The following is a 24,482-nucleotide window of genomic DNA, read 5'->3' as shown; positions in this document are numbered from 1 at the left end:
ATGTTATGATAAATTGCAATTGCTTCAATGACTGAGATTATAGTTTGTTAGTTCCCAATGAAGTTTTTGAACCATACTTGACATTGTGAATTGATCGTTACTTGAGCATAAGAAATCATATGACAAAATCTATATATGTTGCTGTTATAAGAATGATCATGATGCCCCCATGTCCGTATTTTATTTTTATCAACACCTCTATCTCTAAACATGTGGACATATTTTTCGATTTCGGCTTTCGCTTGAGGACAAGCGAGGTCTATGCTTGGGGGAGTTGATACGTCCATTTTGCATCATGCTTTTATATCAATATTTATTGCATTATGGGCTGTTATTACACATTATATCTCAATACTTATAGTTATTCTCTCTTATTTTACAAGGTTTACCATGAAGAGGGGGAATGCCGACAGCTGGAATTCTGACTGGAAAAGGAGCAAATATTGGAAACCTATTCTGCACAGCTCCAAAAATCCTGAAACTCCACGGAAGTCAGTTTTGGAATTAATAAGAATTATTGAGCAAAGAAAACACCAGAGGGGGCCCACACCCTGGCCAGGAGGGTGGGGGGTGCGCCCACCCCTACTGGGCGCGCCCCCTGTCTCCTGGGCCCCCTGGTGGCCCTCCAGTGCCCATCTTCTCCTATATGAAGGCTTTTACCCTAGAAAAAAAATCAGAGGCAAGCTTACGGGACGAAACTCCGCCGCCATGAGGCGGAACCTTGGCGGAACCAATCTAGAGCTCCGACAGAGCTGTTCTACTGGGGAAACTTCCCTCCGGGAGGGGGAAATCATCACCATCATCATCACCAATGATCCTCTCATCGAGAGGGGGTCAATATCCATCAACATCTTCACCAGCACCATCTCCTCTCAAAACCCTAGTTCATCTATTGTATCCAATCTTGTATCAAAACCACAAATTGGTACCTGTGGGTTGCTAGTAGTGTCGATTACTCCTTGTAGTTGATGCTAATTGGTTTACTTGGTGGAAGATCATATGTTCAGATCCTTAATGCATATTATTACTCCTCTGATTATGAACATGAATATGCTTTGTGAGTAGTTACGTTTGTTCCTGAGGACATGGGTGAAGTCTTGCTATTAGTAGTCATGTGAATTTGGTATTTGTTCGATATTTTGATGAGATGTATGTTGTTTCTCCTCTAGTGGTATTATGTGAACATCGACTACATAACACTTCACCATTATTTGAGCCTAGAGGAAGGCATTGGGAAGAGATGATGGCTTGCTAGAGTGACAAAAGCTTAGACCCTAGTTTATGCGTTGCTTCGTAAGGGGCTGATTTGGATCCATATGTCTAATGCTGTGGTTAGGTTTACCTTAATACTTCTTTTGTAGTTGCAGATGCTTGCAACAGGGGTTAATCATAAGTGGGATGCTTGTCCAAGTAAGGGCAGTACACAAGCACCGGTCCACCCACATATCAAATTATCAAAGTACCGAACGTGAATCATATGAGCGTGATGAAAACTAGCTTGACGATAACTCCCATGTGTCCTCGGGAGCTCTTTTCTCATTATAAGAAATTATCCAGGCTTGTACTTTGCTACAAAAAGGATTGGGCCACCTTGCTGCACTTTATTTACTTTCATTGCTTGTTACTCGTTACAATTTATCTTATCACAAAACTATCTGTTACCTACAATTTTAGTGCTTGCAGAGAAAACCTTACTGAAAACCGCTTGTCATTTCCTTCTGCTCCTCGCTGGGTTCGACACTCTTACTTATCGAAAGGACTACGATAGATCCCCTATACTTGTGGGTCATCACTTATCTTGATGAGAAAAAGATATATCATGTTATTATTAGTGCTAACCCTTCAGAACATGAAGAAGAAAGATTATTGAAAGTTCTAAGGAAGCACCGAGCTGCTATTGGATATACTCTTGATGATCTTAAGGGCATTAGTCCCACTCTATGTCAGCACAAGATTAATATGGAACCTGATGTTAAGCCCGTTGTTGATCACCAACGTCAGTTAAATCCGAAGATGGAAGAAGTGGTAAGAATGAAAATATTGAAACTTCTGGAAGCAGGTATAATCTATCCTATAGCTGATAGTAGATGGGTAAGTCTTGTTCATTGTGTCCCTCGGAAGGGAGGTATTACTGTTGTTCCTAATGATAAGAATGAGCTTATTCCACAAAGAATTGTCACAGGCTATAGGATGGTAATTGATTATAGAAAATTAAACAAAGCAACTAGAAAAGATCATTACCCTCTGCCTTTTATTGATCAAATGTTAGAAACACTATCTAAGCACACACATTTTTGCTTCCTTGATGGATATTCTGTTTTTTCACAAATACTTGTTTCACAACCTGATCAAGAAAAGACCATTTTTACTTGCCATTTTGGAACTTATGCTTATAGACGTATGCCTTTTGGTTTATGTAATGCACCTGCTACTTTTCAAAGATGTATGGCTGCTATATTCTCTGATTTTTGTGAAAAGATTCTTGAGGTTTTCATGGATGACTTTTCTGTTTATGGGAAGTCTTTCGATGATTGTTTAAGCAATCTTGATCAAGTTTTGTAGAGATGTGAACAAACAAATCTTGTTTTGTGTTGGGAGAAGTGCCACTTCATGGTTAATGAAGGTATTGTTTTGGGCCATAAAATTTCTGAAAGAGGCATTGATGTGGACAAAGCCAAGGTTGATGCAATTGAGAAAATGCCATGTCCTAAAGATATCAAAGGTATTCATAGTTTCCTTTGTCATGCTGGTTTCCATAGGAGGTTTATCAAAGACTTTTCTAAAATTTCTAGGCCTCTCACACATCTTTTGCAAAAGGATATTCCCTTTGTGTTTGGTGATGATTGCTTGGAAGCCTTTGAAACAATAAAGAAAGCCTTAATTACTACACATGTTGTTCAACCACCTGATTGGAACTTGCCTTTTGAGATTATGTGTGATGCTAGTGATTATGTTATAGGTGCTATTCTAGGACAAAGAGTTGATAAGAAACTGAATGTTATCCATTATGCTAGTAAAACTCTAGACATTGCTCAACGAAATTATGCTACTACTGAAAAAGAATTCTTAGCAGTGGTGTTTGCTTGTGATAAATTCAGATCTTACATTGTTGATTCTAAAGTGATTGTTCACACCGATTAGTTGCTAAAAAATATCTTATGGAAAAGAAAGATGCTTAACCTAGACTCATTAGGTGGGTGTCGGTGTCAAAATTGGCGGATCTCGGGTAGGGGGTCCCGATCTGTGCGTCTTAGGCTGATGGTAACAGGAAGCAAGGGACACAATGTTTACCCAGGTTCGGGCCCTCTCGATGGAGGTAAAACCCTACTTCCTGCTTGATTAATATTGAAGATATGAGTAGTACAAGAGTAGATCTACCACGAGACGTAGAGGCTAAACCCTAAGAGCTAGCCTATGATGGTATGATTTTAATTGTGATCGGCCTTCTAAGGACCAACCTCTCCGGTTTATATAGACACCGGAGAGGGCTAGGGTTTACATGGAGTCGGTTACAAGGAAGGAAACACAATATCCGGATCGCCAACCTTGTCTTCCACGCAAAGGAGAGTCCCATCCGGACATGGGCCGAAGTCTTGAGTCTTGTATCTTCACGCTTCAAGTCCGGATGATGTATATAGTCCGGCTGTCCAGATACCCCCTAATCCAGGACTCCCTCAGTGGGTTCTTCTACTACAAGAATTTGATTTGCATATCACTGATAGGAAAGGAGCAGAGAACCCCGTAGCTGATAACCTATCTAGGCTTGAAAATATTCTTGATGACCCACAACCTATTAACGATAGCTTCCCTGATGAACAATTAGCTACAATAAATGTTTCTAATAGCACAACTTGGTATGCTGACTATGCTAATTATATTGTTGCTAAATACGTACCACCTAGCTTTACTTACCAACAAAAGAAAAAATTCTTCTGTGATTTAAGACATTACTTTTGGGATGACCCACATCAGAGTAGGCGGTATTATTAGACGTTGTGTACCTGAGCATGAACAGGAACAAATCCTACAGAAATGTCACTCCGAGGCTTATGGAGGACATCACGCGGGAGACAGAACTGCTCATAAGGTATTGTAATCTGGTTTTTATTGGCCTACTCTCTTCAAGGATGCCCATAAGTTTGTCTCATCTTGTGATGAATGTCAAAGAATAGGTAATATTAATAAGAGTCAAGAAATGCCTATGAATTATTCACTTGTTAATTAACCATTTGATGTTTGGGGATTTGATTTGATGGGACCTTTTCCTTCTTCTAATGGGTATACTCATACTTTGGTTGTTTTTTATTATGTTACTAAGTGGGTAGAAGCTATTCCAACCAGTAGTGTTGATCACAACACCTCTATTAAAATTCTTAAGGAAGTTATTTTCCCAAGGTTTGGATTCCCTAGATATTTAATGACCGATGGTGGTTCACACTTTATTCATGGTGCCTTCTGTAAAATGCTTGCTAAGTATGATGTTAACCATAGAATTGCATCACCTTATCATCCTCAGTCTAGTGGTCAAGTTGAACTTAGTAACAGAGAAATAAAACTAATCTTACAAAAGACTGTCAATAGGTCCCAGAAGAATTGGTCTAAGAAACTAGATGATGCACTTTGGGCTTATAGAACAACATATAAAAATCCTATGGGTATGTCTCCTTATAAAATGGTTTATGGAAAAGCTTGTCATTTGCCTCTTGAATTAGAACATAAAGCATATTGGGCAATCAAAGAACTCAACTATGATTTCAAACTTGCTGGTGAAAAGAGGTTATTTGATATTAGCTCATTTGATGAATGGAGCCAGGCTTATGAAAATGCAAAGTTATTCTAAGAAAAAGTTAAAAGATGGCATGACAAAAGAATCCAAAAGCGTGAGTTCAAAGTTGGAGAATATGTTCTTTTGTACAACTCTCATTTCAGATTCTTTGCAGGAAAACTCCTCTCCAAATGGGAAGGACCCAATGTTATTGAGGAGGTTTATCGATCCGGAGCTATCAAAATAAATAATGCCGAAGGTACTAACCTGAAGGCTGTTAATGGACAACGTATAAACATTATATCTCAGGTATGCCCATTAATGTTGAAAGTAATATTATGCAAACCATGACACCAGAGGAACACATAAAAGAAACCTTTCGGAACACTCCAGAATCGTGAAAAAAGGGAGGCACGTGATATGGTAAGTAAACGGACTCTGAAAAATCTACAAAAATATTTTTTGTCAGTTTTGGAATATTTAAAAAATTAGGAAAATAAGAGTCTGTTTGTCGGAGTCTGGCTCAGAGACGGCGGCGGTGGCGGTTGGCGCAGCTGTGCTGGGTTCGGCCCAGTTCGGTCGGCCCGAAACTTTTTTTAAAACAATTTTCCAAAGACTAAATCACGCAAAATAAATAAAAATAAATCCTAAAAATTCCAAAAATATCACATAGATATATGTTCTTATTAGTGACCTCGTGAACATTTTTCTAGACCTAAATGCCTAAACTAAAAACAAACATTACAGTACTAATTACTTAGCTAACTAATAAATAAACTAGTAAAAAAATCAAATAAACTCTCCAAAAATTCAAAATTCAATTTCCAGTATTTTTTGCTGATTTTGAAGAAGTCATATTATCTTCTCCAATTATTTTAAAATATTTGGAAAAAGAATTTTGAAAACAATATGACCCAATCACCAAATTTGGATAAATCAAAATTGGATTTTTGTGAAACCTCCAACTCTCTCAAATTGGTCCTTGAGTTGCTTAAGGCCTCTTTGATCAAAATGCAGCTAACACAAAACAACAAAATGTTGGGGAACATAGCAATTTCAAAAAAATTCCTACGCACACGCAAGATCATGGTGATGCATAGCAACGAGAGGGGAGAGTTTTGTCCACGTACCCTCGTAGACCGTAAGCGGAAGCATTATGACAACGCGGTTGATGTAGTCGTACGTCTTCACGATGCGACCGATCCAAGTACCGAACGTACGACACCTCCGAGTTCAGCACAGGTTCAGCTCGATGACGATCCCCAGACTCCGATCCAGCAGGGTGTCGGGGATGAGTTCCATCAGCACGACGGCATGGTGACGATGATGATGTTCTGCCGACGCAGGGCTTTGCCTAAGCACCGCAACGACATGAGCGAGGTGGAATATGGTGGAGGGGGGCACCGCACACGGCTAAGGAACGATCACAATGATCAACTTGTGTGTCTAGAGGTGCCCCCCTGCCCCCGTATATAAAGGAGGGAGGGGGGAGGTGCGGCCGGCCCCTAGGGGTGCGCCTGGAGGAGTCCTACTCCCACCAGGAGTAGGACTCCCCCCTCTTGCCTTGGTGGAGAAGGAAAGGGGAGAGGGGAAAGAGGAAAGGGGGGCGCCGCCCCCCTTCCTTGTCCTATTCGGACTAGGGGGGGAGGGGCGCGCGGCCTGCCCTGGCCGGCCCTCCCCTTCTCCCTCATGGCCCATGTAGGCCCATTAACCCCCGGGGGGTTCCGGTAACCCCCGGTACTCCGGTAAATTCCCGATTTCGCCCAGAACGTTTCCAATATCCAAATATAGGCTTCCAATATATCAATCTTTATGTCTCGACCATTTCGAGACTCCTCGTCATATCCGTGATCACATCTGGGACTCCGAACAACCTTCAGTACATCAAAACTTATAAACTCATAATAAAACTGTCATCGTAACGTTAAGCATGCGGAACCTACGGGTTCGAGAACTACGTAGACATGACCTAGAACTGTTTCCGGTCAATAACCAATGGCAGAACCTGGATGCTCATATTGGCTCCTACATATTCTACGAAGATCTTTATCGATCAAACCACATAACAACATACACTGTTCCCTTTGTCATCGGTATGTTACTTGCCCGAGATTTGATCGTCGGTATCCAATACCTAGTTCAATCTCGTTACCGGCAAGTCTCTTTACTCATTACGTAATGCATCATTCCATAACTAACTCATTAGCTACATTGCTTGCAAGGCTTATAGTGATGTGCATTACCGAGAGGGCCCAGAGATACCTCTCCGACAATCAGAGTGACAAAACCTAATCTCGAAATACGTCAACCCAACATGTACCTTCGGAGACACCTGTAGAGCTCCTTTATAATCACCCAGTTATGTTGTGACGTTTGGTAGCACACAAAGTGTTCATCCGGTAAACGGGAGTTGCATAATCTCATAGTTGTAGGAACTTTGTATAAGTCATGAAGAAAGCAATAGCAACATACTAAACGATCAAGTGCTAGGCTAACGGAATGGGTCAAGTCAATCACATCATTCTCCTAATGACGTGATCCCATTAATCAAATGACAACACATGTCTATGGTTAGGAAACATAACCATCATTGATTAATGAGCTAGTCAAGTAGAGGCATACTAGTGACATTAAGTTTGTCTATGTATTCACACATGTATTATGTTTCCGGTTAATACAATTCTAGCATGAATAGTAAACATTTGTCATGATATGAGGAAATAAATAATAACTTTATTATTGCCTCTAGGGCATATTTCCTTCAGTCTCCCACTTGCACTAGAGTCAATAATCTAGATTACACAGTAATGATTCTAACACCCATGGAGTCTTGGTGCTGATCATGTTTTGCTCGTGGAAGAGGCTTAGTTAACGGGTCTGCAATATTCAGATCCATATGTATCTTGCAAATCTCTATGTCTCCCACCTGGACTTGGTCCCGGATGGAATTGAAGCGTCTCTTGATGTGCTTGGTCCTCTTGTGAAATCTAGATTCTTTTGCCAAGGCAATTGCACCAGTATTGTCACAGAAGATCTTCATTGGTCCCGATGCACTAGGTATGACACCTAGATCTGAAATGAACTCCTTCATCCAGACTCCTTCATTTGCTGCTTCCGAAGCAGCTATGTACTCCGCTTCGCATGTAGATCCCGCCACAATGCTTTGTTTAGAACTTCACCAACTTACAACTCCACCGTTTAATAAAAACACGTATCCGGTTTGCGATTTAGAATCGTGTGGATCAGTGTCAAAGCTTGCATGGACGTAACCATTTACGACTAGCTCTTTGTCACCTCCATAAACGAGAAACATATCCTTAGTCCTTTTCAGGTATTTCAGGATGTTCTTGACCTCTGTCCAGTGATCCACTCCTGGATTACTTTGGTACCTACCTGCCAAGCTTATTGCTAAGAAAATGTCAGGTCTGGTACACAGCATTGCATACATGATAGAGCCTATGGCTGAAGCATAGGGAACATCTTTCATTTTCTCTCTATCTTCTGAGGTGGTCGGGCATTGAGTCTGACTCAACTTCACACCTTGTAATACAGGCAAGAACCCTTTCTTTGCCTGATCCATTTTGAACTTTTTCAAAACTTTATCAAGGTATGTGCTTTGTGAAAGTCCAATTAAGCGTCTTGATCTATCTCTATAGATCTTGATTCCCAATATGTAAGCAGCTTCACCGAGGTCTTTCATTGAAAAACTTTTATTCAAGTATCCCTTTATGCTATCCAGAAATTCTATATCATTTCCAACTAATAATATGTCATCTACATATAATATCAGAAGTGCTACAGAGCTCCCACTCACTTTCTTGTAAATACAGGCTTCTCCAAAAGTCTGTATAAAACCATATGCTTTGATCACACTATCAAAGCGTTTATTCCAACTCCGAGATGCTTGCACCAGTCCATAAATGGACCGATGGAGCTTGCACACTTTGTTAGCTCCTTTTGGATCGACAAAACCTTCTGGTTGCATCATATACAACTCTTCTTCCAGAAATCCATTCAGGCATGCAGTTTTGACATCCATTTGCCAAATTTCACAATCATAAAATGTGGCAATTGCTAACATGATTCAGACAGACTTAAGCATCACTACGGGTGAGAAAGTCTCATCGTAGTCAACCCCTTGAACTTGTCGAAAACCTTTTGCAACAAGTCGAGCTTTGTAGACAGTTACATTACCATCAGCTTCAGTCTTCTTCTTGAAGATCCATTTATTCTCGATGGCTTGCCAATCATCAGGCAAGTCAACCAAAGTCCATACTTTGTTCTCGTACATGGATCCTATCTCAGATTTCATGGCTTCAAGCCATTTTGCGGAATCTGGGCTCATCATCGCTTCCTCATAGTTCGTAGGTTCGCCATGGTCAAGTAACATGACTTCCAGAATAGGATTACCATACCACTCTGGTGCGGATCTTACTCTGGTAGACCTACGAGGTTCAGTAGAAACTTGATCTGAAGTTTCATGATCAATATCATTAGCTTCCTCACTAATTGGTATAGTTGTCACAGGAACCGGTTCTTGTGATGAACTACTTTCCAATAAGGGAGCTGGTACAGTTACCTCATCAAGTTCTACTTTCCTCCCACTCACTTCTTTCGAGAGAAACTCCTTCTCTAGAAAGGATCCGAATTTAGCAACGAAAATCTTGCCCTCAGATCTGTGATAGAAGGTGTACCCAATACTCTCTTTTGGGTATCCTATGAACACACATTTCTCCGATTTGGGTTCGAGCTTATCTGGTTGAAGTTTCTTCACATAAGCATCACAGCCCCAAACTTTAAGAAACGACAACTTTGGTTTCTTGCCAAACCATAATTCATAAGGTGTCGTCTCAACGGATTTTGATGGTGCCCTATTTAACGTGAATGCAGCCATCTCTAAAGCATAACCCCAAAACGATACGGTAAATCGGTAAGAGACATCATAGATCGCACCATATCCAGTAAAGTACGATTACGACATTCGGACACACCATTTCATTGTGGAGTTCCGGGTGGCGTGAGTTGCGAAACTATTCCACATTGTTTCAAATGTAAGCCAAACTCATAACTCAAATATTCTCCTCCACGATCAGATCATAGAAATTTTATTTTCTTGTTATGATGATTTTCTACTTCACTCTGAAATTCTTTGAACTTTTCAAATGTTTCAGACTTGTGTTTCATCAAGTAGATATACCCATATCTGTTCAAATCATCTGTGAAGGTGAGAAAATAACGATACCCGCCGCGAGCCTCACTATTCATTGGACCACATACATCAGTATGTATGATTTCCAACAAATCAGTTGCTCGCTCCATAGTTCCGAAGAACGGCGTTTTAGTCATCTTGCCCATGAGGCACGGTTCGCAAGTACCAAGTGATTCATAATCAAGTGATTCCAAAAGTCCATCAGTATGAAGTTTCTTCATGCGCTTTACACCGATATGACCTAAACGGCAGTGCCACAAATAAGTTGCACTATCATTATCAACTCTGCATCTTTTGGTTTCAACATTATGAATATGTGTATCACTACTATCGAGATTTAATAAAAATAGACCACTCTTCAAGGGTGCATGACCATAAAAGATATTACTCATATAAATAGAACAACAATTATTCTCTGATTTAAATGAATAACCGTCTCGCATCAAACAAGATCCAAATATAATGTTCATGCTCAATGCTGGCACCAAATAACAATTATTTAGGTCTAAAACTAATCCCGATAGTAGATGTGGAGGTAGCGTGCCGACCACAATCACATCGACTTTGGAACCATTTCCCACGCGCATTGTCACCTTGTCCTTAGCCAATCTTCGCTTAATCTGTAGTCCCTGTTTCGAGTTGCAAATATTAGCAACAGAACCGGTATCAAATACCCAGGTGCTACTACGAGCATTAGTAAGGTACACATCAATAACATGTATATTACATATACCTTTGTTCACTTTGCCATCCTTCTTATCCGCCAAATACTTGGGGCAGTTCCGCTTCCAGTGTCCAGTCTGCTTGCAGTAGAAGCACTCAGTCTCAGGCTTAGGTCTAGACTTGGGTTTCTTCTCTTGAGCAGCTACTTTTTTGCTGTTCTTCTTGAAGTTCCCCTTCTTCTTCCCTTTGCCCTTTTTCTTGAAACTGGTGGTCTTATTGACCATCAACACTTGATGCTCCTTCTTGATTCTACCTCCGCAGCCTTTAGCATTGCGAAGAGCTCGGGAATAGTCTTGTCCATCCCTTGCACATTATAGTTCATCACGAAGCTCTTGTAGCTTGGTGGCAGTGATTGAAGAATTCTGTCAATGACACTATCATCAGGAAGATTAACTCCCAATTGAATCAAGTGATTATTATACCCAGACATTTTGAGTATGTGTTCACTGACAGAACTATTCTCCTCCGTCTTACAACTATAGAACTTATTGGAGACTTCATATCTCTCAATCCGGGCATTTGCTTGAAATATTAACTTCAACTCCTGGAACATCTCATATGCTCCATGACGTTCAAAACGTCATTGAAGACCCGGTTCCAAGCCATAAAGCATGGCACACTGAACTATCAAGTAGTCATCAGCTTTGCTCTGCCAGACGTTCTTAACATCGTCAGTTGCATCAGCAGCAGACCTGGCACCCAGCGGTGCTTCCAGGACGTAATTCTTCTGTGCAGCAATGAGGATAATCCTCAGGTTACGGATCCAGTCCGTGTAATTGCTACCATCATCTTTCAACTTAGCTTTCTCAAGGAACGCATTAAAATTCAACGGAACAACAGCACGAGCCATCTATCTACATCAAACATATACAAGCAAAATACTATTAGGTACTAAGTTCATGATAAATTTAAGTTCAATTAATCATATTACTTAAGAACTCCCACTTAGACACACATCTCTCTAGTCATCTAAGTGATCACGTGATCCAAATCAACTAAACCATGTCCGATCATCACGTGAGATGGAGTAGTTTCAATGGTACACATCACTATGTTGATCATATCTACTATATGATTCACGTTCGACCTTTCGGTCTTCGTGTTCCGAGGCCATATCTGTATATGCTAGTCTCATCAAGTTTGACCTGAGTATTCCGCGCGTGCAACTGTTTTGCACCCGTTGTATTTGAACGTAGAGCCTATCACACCCGATCATCACGTGGTGTCTTAGCACGAAGAACTTTCGCAACGGTGCATACTCAGGGAGAACACTTCTTGATAATTTAGTGAGAGATCATCTTAAAATGCTACCATCAATCGAAGCAAGATAAGATGCATAAAAGATAAACATCACATGCAATCAATATAAGTGATATGATATGGCCATCATCATCTTGTGCTTGTGATCTCCATCTTCGAAGCACCATCGTGATCACCATTGTCACCGGCGCGACACCTTGATCTCCATCGTACCATCGTTGTCGTTATGCCATCTATTGCTTCTACGACTATCGCTACCGCTTAGTGATAAAGTAAAGCAATTACAGGGTGTTTGCATTTCATACAATAAAGCGACAACCATATGGCTCCTGCCAGTTGCCGATAACTTCGGTTACAAAACGGGCTGAGCAAGAACTGTTCTTACCTACGCATCAAAAATCACAATGATAGTTTGTCAAGTTTGTGCTTTTTTTACCTTTGCAAGGACCGGGCGTAGCCACACTCGGTTCAACTAAAGTGAGAGAGACAGACACCCGCCGGTCACCTTTAAGCAACGAGTGCTCGTAGCGATGAAACCAGTCTCGCGTAAGCGTACGCGTAATGTCGGTCCGGGCCACTTTATCTTACAATGTCGCTAAACCAAAGTATGACATGCTGGTAAGTAGTATGACTTATATCGCCCACAACTCACTTGTGTTCTGCTCGTGCATATAACCTCTACGCATAAAACCAGGCTCGGATGCCACTGTTGGGGAACGTAGTAATTTCAACAAAAATTCCTACGCACACGCAAGATCATGGTGATGCATAGTAACGAGAGGGGAGAGTGTTGTCCACGTACCCTCGTAGACCATAAGCGGAAGCGTTATGACAACGCGGTTGATGTAGTCGTACGTCTTCACGATGCGACCGATCCAAGTACCGAACGTACGACACCTCCGAGTTCAGCACACGTTCAGCTCGATGACGATCCCCGGACTCCGATCCAGCAGGGTGTCAGGGATGAGTTTCGTCAGCACGACGGCATGGTGACGATGATGATGTTCTACCGACGCAGGGCTTCGCCTAAGCACCGCAACAATATGACCGAGGTGGAATATGGTGGAGGGGGGGCACCGCACACGGCTAAGGAACGATCACGATGATCAACTTGTGTGTCTAGAGGTGCCCCCCTGCCTCCGTATATAAATGAGGGATGGGGGAGGTGCGGCCGGCCCCTAGGGGTGCGCCCGGAGGAGTCCTACTCCCACCGGGAGTAGGACTCCCCCCTCTTGCCTTGGTGGAGAAGGAAAGGGGGGAGGGGAAAGAGGAAAGGGGGCGCACGGCCTGCCCTGGCCGGCCCTCCTCTTCTCCCTCATGGCCGATGTAGGCCCATTAACCCCCCGGGGGGGGGGTTCCGGTAACCCCCCGGTACTCTGGTAAAATCCCGATTTCACCCGGAACATTTCCGATATCCAAATATAGGCTTCCAATATATCAATCTTTATGTCTCGACCATTTCGAGACTCCTCGTCATGTCCGTGATCACATCCGGGACTCCGAACAACCTTCGGTACATCAAAACTTATAAACTCATAATAAAACTGTCATCGTAACGTTAAGCATGCGGACCCTACGGGTTCGAGAACTACGTAGACATGACCTAGAACTGTTTCCGGTCAATAACCAATAGCGGAACCTGGATGCTCATATTGGCTCCTACATATTCTACGAAGATCTTTATCGGTCAAACCGCATAACAACATACATTGTTCCCTTTGTCATTGGTATGTTACTTGCCCGAGATTTGATCGTCGGTATCCAATACCTAGTTCAATCTCGTTACCGGCAAGTCTCTTTACTCGTTACGTAATGCATCATTCCGTAACTAACTCATTAGCTACATTGCTTGCAAGGCTTATAGTGATGTGCATTACCGAGAGGGCCCAGAGATACCTCTCCGACAATCGGAGTGACAAAACCTAATCTCAAAATACGTCAACCCAACATGTACCTTCGGAGACACCTGTAGAGCTCCTTTATAATCACCCAGTTACGTTGTGATGTTTGGTAGCACACAAAGTGTTCATCCGGTAAACAGGAGTTGCATAATCTCATAGTTGTAGGAACTTTGTATAAGTCATGAAGAAAGCAATAGCAACATACTAAACGATCAAGTGCTAGGCTAACGGAATGGGTCAAGTCAATCACATCATTCTCCTAATGACGTGATCCCGTTAATCAAATGACAACACATGTCTATGGTTAGGAAACATAACCATCATTGATTAATGAGCTAGTCAAGTAGAGGCATACTAGTGACATTAAGTTTGTCTATGTATTCACACATGTATTATGTTTCCGGTTAATACAATTCTAGCATGAATAATAAACATTTATCATGATATGAAGAAATAAACAATAACTTTATTATTGCCTCTAGGGCATATTTCCTTCACAAAATGCATAAAACATGGACGCATATGAATGATCTATGAATAACATCCAAATTGAAAAGTGGGATGTTACATTAATAGGTTATTTTTTTTATGTTTAAAAAATATTTTAGAAAATATAGGAAACTCAGTGTACATATATTTTCCATATATATGAGTTTCAACACATGGTCATGTTCAAAATATTGGACAAAACCCTCCAAAACCATTTATGCATAATTCAAGTATTTGAAATATTTCTATAAGAAATATTTTCAAATAAATCCGGGAAAACTATAGAAAGTCGCATATGCATAATGTGATGATATTGCAAAGTTTTATCACAATAAAAATTGTTTTGGTTCACAAAAGTTCCCCAAAACCATTCCTGTCCAGATCCAAATTTGAGTAACTCTACATTGCCAACTGTCTCCTCTCGATCTCAATTTTTGTGGACATGCTATAATCCCTAAATGATGACACTAAAACAAGTGGTGCATCAAGGAGAATATATTTGCATGACTAAATCTTGGGAAACTCATTTCTGCTGATTTCTAGGGTTTGAAATAATTACACTGCCAAGCTTCTCTAAATGGGATAAAAACTTGCAAGGTATCTCAAACTGATGCCAAGATCATTCCTGTTAATTTTCAAGTCCATTGGATTCCTCTAGATACCTCAATTCATCATCAAACACCTTCTGGCATATTTTTGTGGTCGATGATTGAAGCCCCTAATGGATTATCCTTTAGCTCAAATTTTTACCACAACTCACCCTAGTCACCTTCTACCTCTAGTAAAAAAATTCAAGCCCACTGCTCAATTATTTGTGGGTGAAACCCCCACTTTCTCTCTTAGACATCACTTTCTTCCCTCTCTCTCAACCCCTCCTTCCTCCAGAGGTCTCCTAGAGCATCCAAAGCCATTTCCACATTGTTCACCTCTCCGTTGACCCCCTAGACACAAATGGACATGGCCGGTGCAATTAAACAAGCCCATGCGTGTAGAGCTCGCGCTCTGGAGCATGCTACAATGCTGTCCCGCACTGTAGCACGCCCATTCCAAGGCCTCCTGTCGACCTTGGGCGCCGGGATCGTGTCCCCCGAGGCTGCCTCAACGTCCTCTACACGGCACGCGGTCGGGCCCCTCCTCCCTCGCTTCCTCTCCTCCCCATTGAGCATGCCCGAGAGCTCCCGAGCGAATACGAGCTCCAGCTCGTCGCCCTCCTACATACACCCATCCCCAGGCCTCCCTCTCATCTCCATTCGCTCCCCCTCTCCCTCAGATACCTCATGGACCGCCCACTCCCCCTCCCGTGCCCTCATTCCACCCCCATGGTCGGAGCCATGCCGTCGGCCTCCGCCTAAATTCGCGTTCTGTGGCATCTCCCCTCCCCTTTGGAATCCACTAGAGCACCTCCAACCTCACCGCAGGTCTCTCCCGAGCTCCATTCACTCCTCCCGATGGCGGTAGCACCAAGCCCATCATCGTTGTTGCCAGCTTCCGCCATGGACGACGCCACTCTTGACCTCGACCTTCCCAGGACCCAAGACTCAACCGGGGGGGGGGGGGTCGGAACCCTCTCCCCCGAGCTCGCCGGTGCGCCAGGCACCCGCAGCGGTGCCCCTGGTCATTGGGACGAGCTTGGCCTCGCCTCCTCTATTCCTGCGGCACGAGTAGGCTGCGAGAGGAAGAAGAAAGCCGTCCTATGGGACCGGTGACCCCACCAGTCAGCCTCTGCCGACGTGTCCAGCCGGACCCGCTCGGGTTAAGTGGAGGCGGGTGCAGTAGAAGCCGCCTTCGCTTCGGGAAAGTGCTATGCCCAAAGGCACCATCGACGTTACCTCCCTTCACGTGCAGGGCTGAGCCATTGGGCCGAGCCCAGTAGGCGCCGTTTAGCTATGCCTCGCCTAGTGCGGCGAACTAGGTATGACCCCACTCCTTTTTATTTTCCAGGAGCACTATAAAATGTATAGGAAATCCAAATGAAGTCCAAATTTGATGATTCAAATCCTAGGTGTTCCTAAAATCATGCTCTATCACTTGGTGTTGTTTGCAATTTTTTCCAGGAAACTTTTCCCAACACTTATTTATAAAAACCCATTTTCCTATTTCTGTGATGGACTTTGGAAAATCACATAGGGCTCATATTTGATCCAAGTGCACTGATTCAAATTCCTAGATACTTCTAAGTACATAACTTAGTTTATGAACTTTTTCTCTTATGCTTTCTATACCTCATAATTATTGAACCATCCAGAAATAAGAGAAGAAGGTCTCTACAAGCCTCCTCAGAGATCAGCGATTCTGGGCCGTTGGATCGATTCCCTTGATGCGTTTTCGTCCGTCCGATCGAGATCTGGAGAAGCCTGGGCCGTTGGATCTAGGATTGACACTGCTGGAATGAATAGTAATGGCAACAAAATGTAAATATCGTGCCCCTACCGGGGTATTTTGGTCATTTCGCGTATTGGGGGTATAAAAGGGGGGCGCTCCTGTCCAGAGACCTAGTCGCCTCCTCCTCTCTCCCTCCCTCCGTCCCCTCTCGCGCGCCTCCTCTCCTCCCACCCACATCGCCGCCGCCGCCGTGCCCTAGCCGCCGCCTTCCTCCTCCAGCACCCCGCCTCCCTCTCCTCTTCCTATCCCCCTAGCACCACCCCCACCCGCGCCTCCCTCTCCACAGAAGCAGCAGCAGTAGCAGTGGAATCACATCCCGCACGCACCGGAAGGCGGCCGAAAGGAGGCGAGCCGCAGCCTCACCACCGACACACTCGCCGCTGACACCGGCGGCAACTAACGGATCCTGGCCGTCCCCATCTCCTTCACGTCAAATCCGTCAAGGTCAAGTGGATTGCATCACGGCTGGCGTGCGGATGGGCACGGAGCCACGAATGCACACCTCTACGGCGACACCGCCGTCTCAGTGCTCCTCGTCTCCCACTCCGACGGCGACAACTTCGACGCGCTCATACACCTCGTCGCCCTCATCACGCAGGTCCGTCCCCCTCCTCTCTTCTTGTGTCTTCTCACCCGAATTCCGGCGAATGAATTGCGCGCGTGTGTGCTTGCTGCGCAGGTGGTCAAGAAAGCGGTGGCGCAGTCGCTTGAGCTGTAGACGCTCGTCCCGTCTACCTCTACCTCTGCCTGTTCCACTACGCCGAGAGGTTAGCTCAGCCCCGTCCCCTCATCTGCACTCCTCTCTGCCTGTGATAAGTCGTGTACTGTAATATTTATTCAATGTAAAATGCAGATTTTTAGAAATAACAAAGTTTGAGGGAAGCACATTTAGGCCTGGAACTTGGTCTACTGTCAGAATTCAGAGCCATAAAGCATTGGACTTGGACAAGGTAAGTACACTTGCAGAGTCTCCATCTAGAATATATATTTTGGGTACTAATTGTTGGTATATTATAGCAACAAACAATCAAAGACGCGCACGTGATTGCTCCATGGTTCAGAGCTCTTCCATGGCAGCAACCAGCGGTCCCAAGGCCAAGGTGAGTTCCCCATTTTCCTCTTCTTGCTGAGCTCCCTCCTTTGGCCGCCATTTCTCTCGCTATCTCAGTGATATGCTTATATGCGCTGCTAGAAGTGAGGATTTGACTATATTTCCGGAGCAAAAATATAACAAAGCGAAAATTGTTCCAGAGATCTGGGAGTTGTACTACTACTTCTATTGTGATGTGTCTTGCTTTCGTGTTTGTTTACAATTGGCAAGTTTCAGGCTTTTACTGTCTTTAGCCATCCTGGCAATACTTTTTACAGTCTGCACTATTTGTTCTCCCCTGAAAATATGATTCTTGATGAACTTTTACTTCACTGTTGGCATCTCCTTTGTTTGCTGATCTACAAATGTGTTTTTGTTTTTACATTGATAGACAAACTTTTAGTCGTACTTTCTAGGATCATAGTTTGTTGTCAACTACTTCCACTCATGGCTGATATATGTGAGTATTTAGGCTGGATAACTATACCATAGCCTGGACTGGTGGATTGAGTATAGTTGGTCCATAAAAATTCTGTTAAACATAACTATCTTTTTTTAATCGGCCATGTGACTGCTTGCTAACGGCTTGAATTGACCCACTCCTACATAAGAAATTGTAATTTGTTGACACATATAAGCAACCACAATCTGTCCTAAAGGTGACTGACCTGTCTGTTTAGTGGAGTAATGGTTGATGATATCTTGGTTTTGCTGAAAAGTCATATGTAGAAAAAATGTCCGACAACCAATACCCGAGACCCTATGGGTTTATTTCCAGTGGCCAGTTCCTAAAATGCCAAGTAGTCCACATCTTTCTAAGCATTTTAATTACTATATGGAATTAGAACTAAGTCAGTAATAATTTTAGCCTCATTTTGAATATGCCATTGTCTTTATTTGTCTCAACAGCGGACAATTAGCACGAAAGCTGCAACCAGTGCATTCATGACCAAGTTTTCTTCCTTTATAATGGATTTTCAAGATTCCTTTTATACTGCTATTTTTTATTGCTTCTGTCTTCATGTACCGTGACTGATACCGGTGAGTTTTTCTGCATCAGGACAGTTGTTGTAAGAAATGTGTTTCCATGCACCTGCCTCGACCTTTAGGACTGGTAATTTGTTAAGTTAATAAATCTAGAATCTTCATTTGGTACATGAAAATCCATGCTTAATTAGTAGCCCCACTCTCTTGAGTAACTGCAGATGTTATGCTCTTCCATTTTGTACTCAGTCAAGTAATGTTTTTATGGTTCATGAAGGTGAGATATTTGAAGCTCTATGCTTGTGTGCACTAAAACGGAGAGCATCTCCTTTTTTTAATGGTGATGCGCCAAGAATGTGGCCAAGGGGATCCTGTGGTGCGGGGTGATGACCGTTGTAAGGGCATATTTATTCCCAATATGTTTTGGTGATTGATGACAATGCTTGTGCGGACTAATCGTGTGTGTTTAGTTCTTTCAGAGATTCATCCATTGGCACAAGACAATTTCCTCCCCTCGGTGTTGTAATTCAACACGGTGTAGCTCCTTCGTTTCGTTGTTGGTGGACTAGTTTCGTAGGAGTCACCGTACTATCAAGAGGGGATCCGTTTTGGTAAGACTTGGGTGGAATCACACGTACACATCCTTTTCACACCCGTCGTCTTTCCTTCCGCATCTCTGGAGCTGCCGTTTTCCCCTTGCTTTGCTTTGCTCTGCCCTAGCGGTAGTACCGCGACCACAGCGGTAGTACCGCCGAAGCTCCCCAGCGGTAGTACCGCTCTCCGAGCGCTAGTACCGCTTGGGACTTTCGGCCGTAGTATCGCTGTGCGCGTGGGCTACTTCCGCCTCGATTCTCGAACGGAGTTTTTCGTGACGGGTTTTGCGGCACTAAGGGAGGTAGTAGGAGCGGTAGTACCGCCCTAAGCGGTAGTACCACTCTTCCCTAGCGGTAGTACCGCCCTGGGGTCAGGGCCCTGGGCAGCGCGGCAGTACCGTTGGGTCGAAGCGGTAGTACCGCCCTAAGCGGTAGTACCGCTCTTCCCTAGCGGTAGTACCGCCCTGGGGTTAGGGCCCCAGGCAGCGCGGCAGTATCGCTGGGTCGAGCGGTAGTACCGCTCGGAGCGGTAGTACCGCCCTTCCCTAGCGGTAGTACCGCTCTGTGCGGGGCTGGTGAGTGGGATAACGGTTGGTTTGTTCCTCCCACTATATAAAGGGGTCTTCTTCCCCAAAGTTAACCTACCTCTTTCCCCCAAAGCTCCATTGTTGCTCCAAGCTCCATTTTCGCCCGATCTCTCTCCCTAGCCAATCAAACTTGTTGATTTGCTCGGGATTTGTTGAGAAGGCCCAGATCTACACTTCCACCAAGAGAAATTTGATTCCCCCCACTTATCCCTAGCGGATCTTGTTACTCTTGGGTGTTGAGCACCCTAGACGGTTGAGGTCACCTCAAAGCCATACTCCATTGTGGTGAAGCTTCATGGTGTTGTTGGGAGCCTCCAAGTGTTGTGGAGATTGCCCCAATCTTGTTTGTAAAGGTCCGGTTGCCGCCTTCAAGGGCTCCAATAGTGGAATCACGGCATCTCGCATTGTGTGAGGGCGTGAGGAGATTACGGTGGCCCTAGTGGCTTCTTGGGGAGCATTGTGCCTCCACACCGCTCTAACGGAGACGTACTTCCCCTTAAAAGGAAGGAACTTCGGTAACACATCCTCGTCTCCACCGGCTCCACTCTTGGTTATCTTGTCCCTTTACTTTTGCAAGCTTACTTGAGTTATATCCATTGCTTGCTTGTGTGCTTATTGTCTTTGCATCATATAGGTTGTCCACGTAGTTGCACATCTAGACAACCTATTTCATTGCAAGTTTTAATTTGTTAAAGAAAAGTCTAAATATTGTTAGTTGCCTATTCACCCCCCCTCTAGTCAACCATATCGATCCTTTCAATTGGTATTAGAGCCTTGTCTCTTTATTAAGGGCTTTGCCATCCGAAGAGTATGGTTGACACCCACGATGGTGCGGAGGAGCACTCCGGTGTGAATCCCATCTCGTCCACGGCCGAAGGGGGAGCCTCGTTCTCTCGTGAGGAATTCAATGTGGCTTTAGACACATTGAAAACCTCCATGATGGCCGAGGTTAAAAGCATGTTTTCTGATTTCTTAGACGGACTTAAACTATCTACCTCGCCGATGAAAGTGGGTGATCCCACTAACAAGGTGACGGATGCTATCTCCGACAAAGGGGAAGCTAACAGTGAAAAGAGTCCGTCTACTAGTGGTTGGAACCCACAGTGTATAGAGGACCGATCCCCTCTACTCATTTGAATCATGCTGGTCCTCCTCCTAAATATGTGAAAAATGAAGATTTTGATGCTTGGCTCTTTCGCTTCAAGCGTCACTTAAAACATGTGAACACTAACCTTTGGAGAATTATTGAAGAAGGTTTCTATCCTCATGATCCAAGCAACTTCACTCCTCGAGAAGAAGTGGACAATCAATTCAATGAAAGTGCACTCTTCATCATCCAAGATGCAATCCTTCCCGAAGATCTCCCTCATCTTCGACCTCATGCCATGGCTAAAGAAGCATGGAAATGTGTCGAGCGTCTCTATCGAGGAAGTGCTAGCATTCAACGCTCCAACTATGAAGTGGTGCAAGATGAAGCCGATGAGTTTGCAATGAAAGAGGATGAAGAACCTCGTGAGCTATTTCGAAGAGTGACCAAACTCGTGGTCGCACTCCGAGATCATGGGAGCAAGGACATGGATGACAACTGGATCAAGCGCAAGTTCCTCAAGGCCATGATGCCCTACAACAAGGCCATGTCCTCCGTCATTCGCCAAAGACCGGACTTCCACTCCATGACCTCTAGTGAAGTGTTGGATGAGTTTGTTGCAATGAGCATCTTGGACAAGACCGCCGACAATGCGGTGCTCCGTTTCCAACGGGCAAAGAAGCCAAATCTTGCCTTGAAGGCCAAGGTTAGTGTGGAAGAATAAGAAGAAGAGGAAGATGAGGAGAGCAACCCCGAGGACACGAAGTATGATTATCATGAGCACATGGCTCTTGCCTCAAGACAGTTTTGGAGTAAGAAGAATACAAGACCCAACTTCAACAAGAACAACTCAAGTGGCCTCAAGGGGAAGCAACAAGTTAGAACATGTTTCAACTGTGGCAATGTTAGCCATTTCATTACGGATTGTCCCTACGAGAAGCGGGAAGACAATGGTGGCAAGTTCATCCGAAAAGACAAAGCCAAGTCCTTCCCAAACAAGAACAACTTCACCAAGAAGACTCCGTCTCGCGGGTTGGTGGTTCAAGAAGAACACCGTGAGGATGACGATGATGATGAAGATGGTGAAACAATGGCCATGGCATCCGTTGCCATTGTCACAACTCCCCGGGTGTCTCTCTTCGATGCACCTAACGAGAACATCACTGCCAAGTGCCTCATGGCTAAGGCCACCAACAAGGTAACCTCCAACATCAAAACCACCATTATTCCTAACCCTCCTTCAACGGATGATTTTGATAATGGTAAGGGGTCTAATGAGGAGATCAATGAATTTGAGTCCTTCATGAGTAAGCTCAAGGGCAAATCCAAGAAGCACTTTGTTTCTCTCTTGGAACAACTTGGTGAAGCCAATGACATGATCGAGGCTCACGAAGAAACCATCTCTAAGATGGAAAGTCATAGTCGTGACTATGCCGATGAGATATCGGATCTCTCTAATGCTGTTGAGGAAGAGCGTGAGCATCGTTTGGCTCTTGAGGAGTCACACAACGATGGTCATGCTAAACTAAAGAAAGATCTTGATCATGCTCTTGTTGTGTCTCGTGTTCTAGCTTCCGAGAAGGCTAAACTTGGGGTTGATCATGTTAGACTCACGGAGGAGTTTGATGTACTTGACAAGGCCCACAAGGTCTTGAAAGGTGCTCATGCTACCCTCAAGGAGTCTCATGCTCAACTCCAAGTTAAGCTAACCAAGGAAAAGGCCACATTTCCTCACATGGTCTTAATTGATAATGCAAATGCTACTAACCCTTGTTGTGAGCATGTGCATCTTGTGGAGGAGAATGCCAAGTTGAAGGAACAACTCGAGAAAGGTCTTGTGTCATGCATACAAGGCGAGAAGAACCTAAATGACCTTTTGAGCAATCAAAAGGAAGTTGTGGGCAAGGAGGGAGTTGGGTTCTCACCCAAATCCAAGAACAAGAAGAAGAACAAGGAGAAGAAGAGCAAGACCGATCGACCTCCTTTGCTCACGCAAACCTTTGTGAGGGAGGGAGAAGGTGCTCCTAAGGAGAAGAAGAACAATGGGAAGAGTGGTGATGCCAAAGAGCGCAAAGTCATCTCTCCCAACAAAGCCGGCGACTTTAACTCGTCTTATGTGTTGTGCCGTGCTAGTGATGGGCATGTTTATGCTAAATTTGTTGGTTCTCCTTATGAGTACATTGAATGGTCTATTTGGGTTCCTAAGACCCTTGTTACTAACATCAAAGGACCCATTACTCAATGGGTACCTAAAACCAAGATTTGATCTCTTGTAGGTGTTTGCTTCCGGTGGGGGATCATGGTTGCTCGATAGTGGAGCAACAAATCATATGACCGGAGGTGGTGGACATGCACAAGATCCCATCTATGCCCACCAATGTCGAATGGGGTGATGCCTCACATTCTAAGGTATTGGGTCTTGGCAAGGTTGTCATTTCTCATGATCTAACGATCGAGAAAGTCATGCTTGTTGAGTCCCTTGCGTTCAATTTACTTTCTGTTCGTCAACTCGCACTCATGGGCTTTGCCACATTCTTTGATATTGATACTGTGGCCCTCTTGTGGAGCAAGACTCTTAAAGTAGCCTTTGTTGGGCATGTCGAGAACGGTCTCTATGTGATTAACTTTTCAGAGCAACCCACTAAGACCGCAACATGCCTAATGGCTAAAGTTGATGTGGGATGGCTTTGGCATCGCCGTTTAGCCCATGTCAATATGAGATCTTTGCAAAGTCTTCTCAAGGGGGACCATGTTCATGGACTAACAAATGTTAGTTTTGCTAAAGATCGTCTTTGCAGTGCTTGCATCAAAGGAAAGCTTCATGAGACGGCTCACCCTCCCACGACAATCATCTACTCGAAGAGACCCTTGGAGTTCCTGCACATGGACCTCTTCGGGCCTCCATCCTTTGACAGTCTTGGGGGTAGAAAGTATTGCTTGGTGATTGTGGATGATTATTCAAGATACACTTGGGTATACTTCTTCAAGAGTAAGAGTGAGACTCAACAAACCATCATCGACTTTGCAAATGAAGCTCAACGTCAACATAATGCAAAGATTCTGACAATAAGAAGTGACAACGGAACCGAGTTCAAGAACTACACCTTAGATGAGTTTCTTAGTGATGAAGGGATCAAGCATCAATATTCTACACCATATACCCCTCAACAAAATGGTGTTGCAGAGAGGAAGAACCGGACGTTGATGGATGCGGCAAGAACCATGATGGCAGAGTTCAAGTCTCCATACAACTTTTGGGCCGAGGCCATCAACACAGCTTGTCATGCATCCAATCGGCTCTATCTCCGCAAAGGCTTGAACAAGACTCCGTATGAGATACTCACCGGGAACAAGCCCAATCTCAAGTACTTCCGGGTGTTCGAGTGTAAGTGTTTCATTCTCAAGAAAGGTG

The 24,482-nt window shown here is 44.0% G+C and overlaps 1 pseudogene; it reads left to right on the top strand.

The window, feature by feature from the left end:
• The window catches only part of LOC123139394 (uncharacterized), an 87,078-nt pseudogene that overhangs the window by 5,083 nt on the left and 57,513 nt on the right, over positions 1 to 24,482 (top strand).

This window comes from Triticum aestivum, chromosome 6B, assembly GCF_018294505.1.
Source record: "Triticum aestivum cultivar Chinese Spring chromosome 6B, IWGSC CS RefSeq v2.1, whole genome shotgun sequence".
NCBI classification, from domain to species: domain Eukaryota; kingdom Viridiplantae; phylum Streptophyta; class Magnoliopsida; order Poales; family Poaceae; genus Triticum; species Triticum aestivum.
This window is presented reverse-complemented; position numbering and strand designations above follow the sequence as displayed.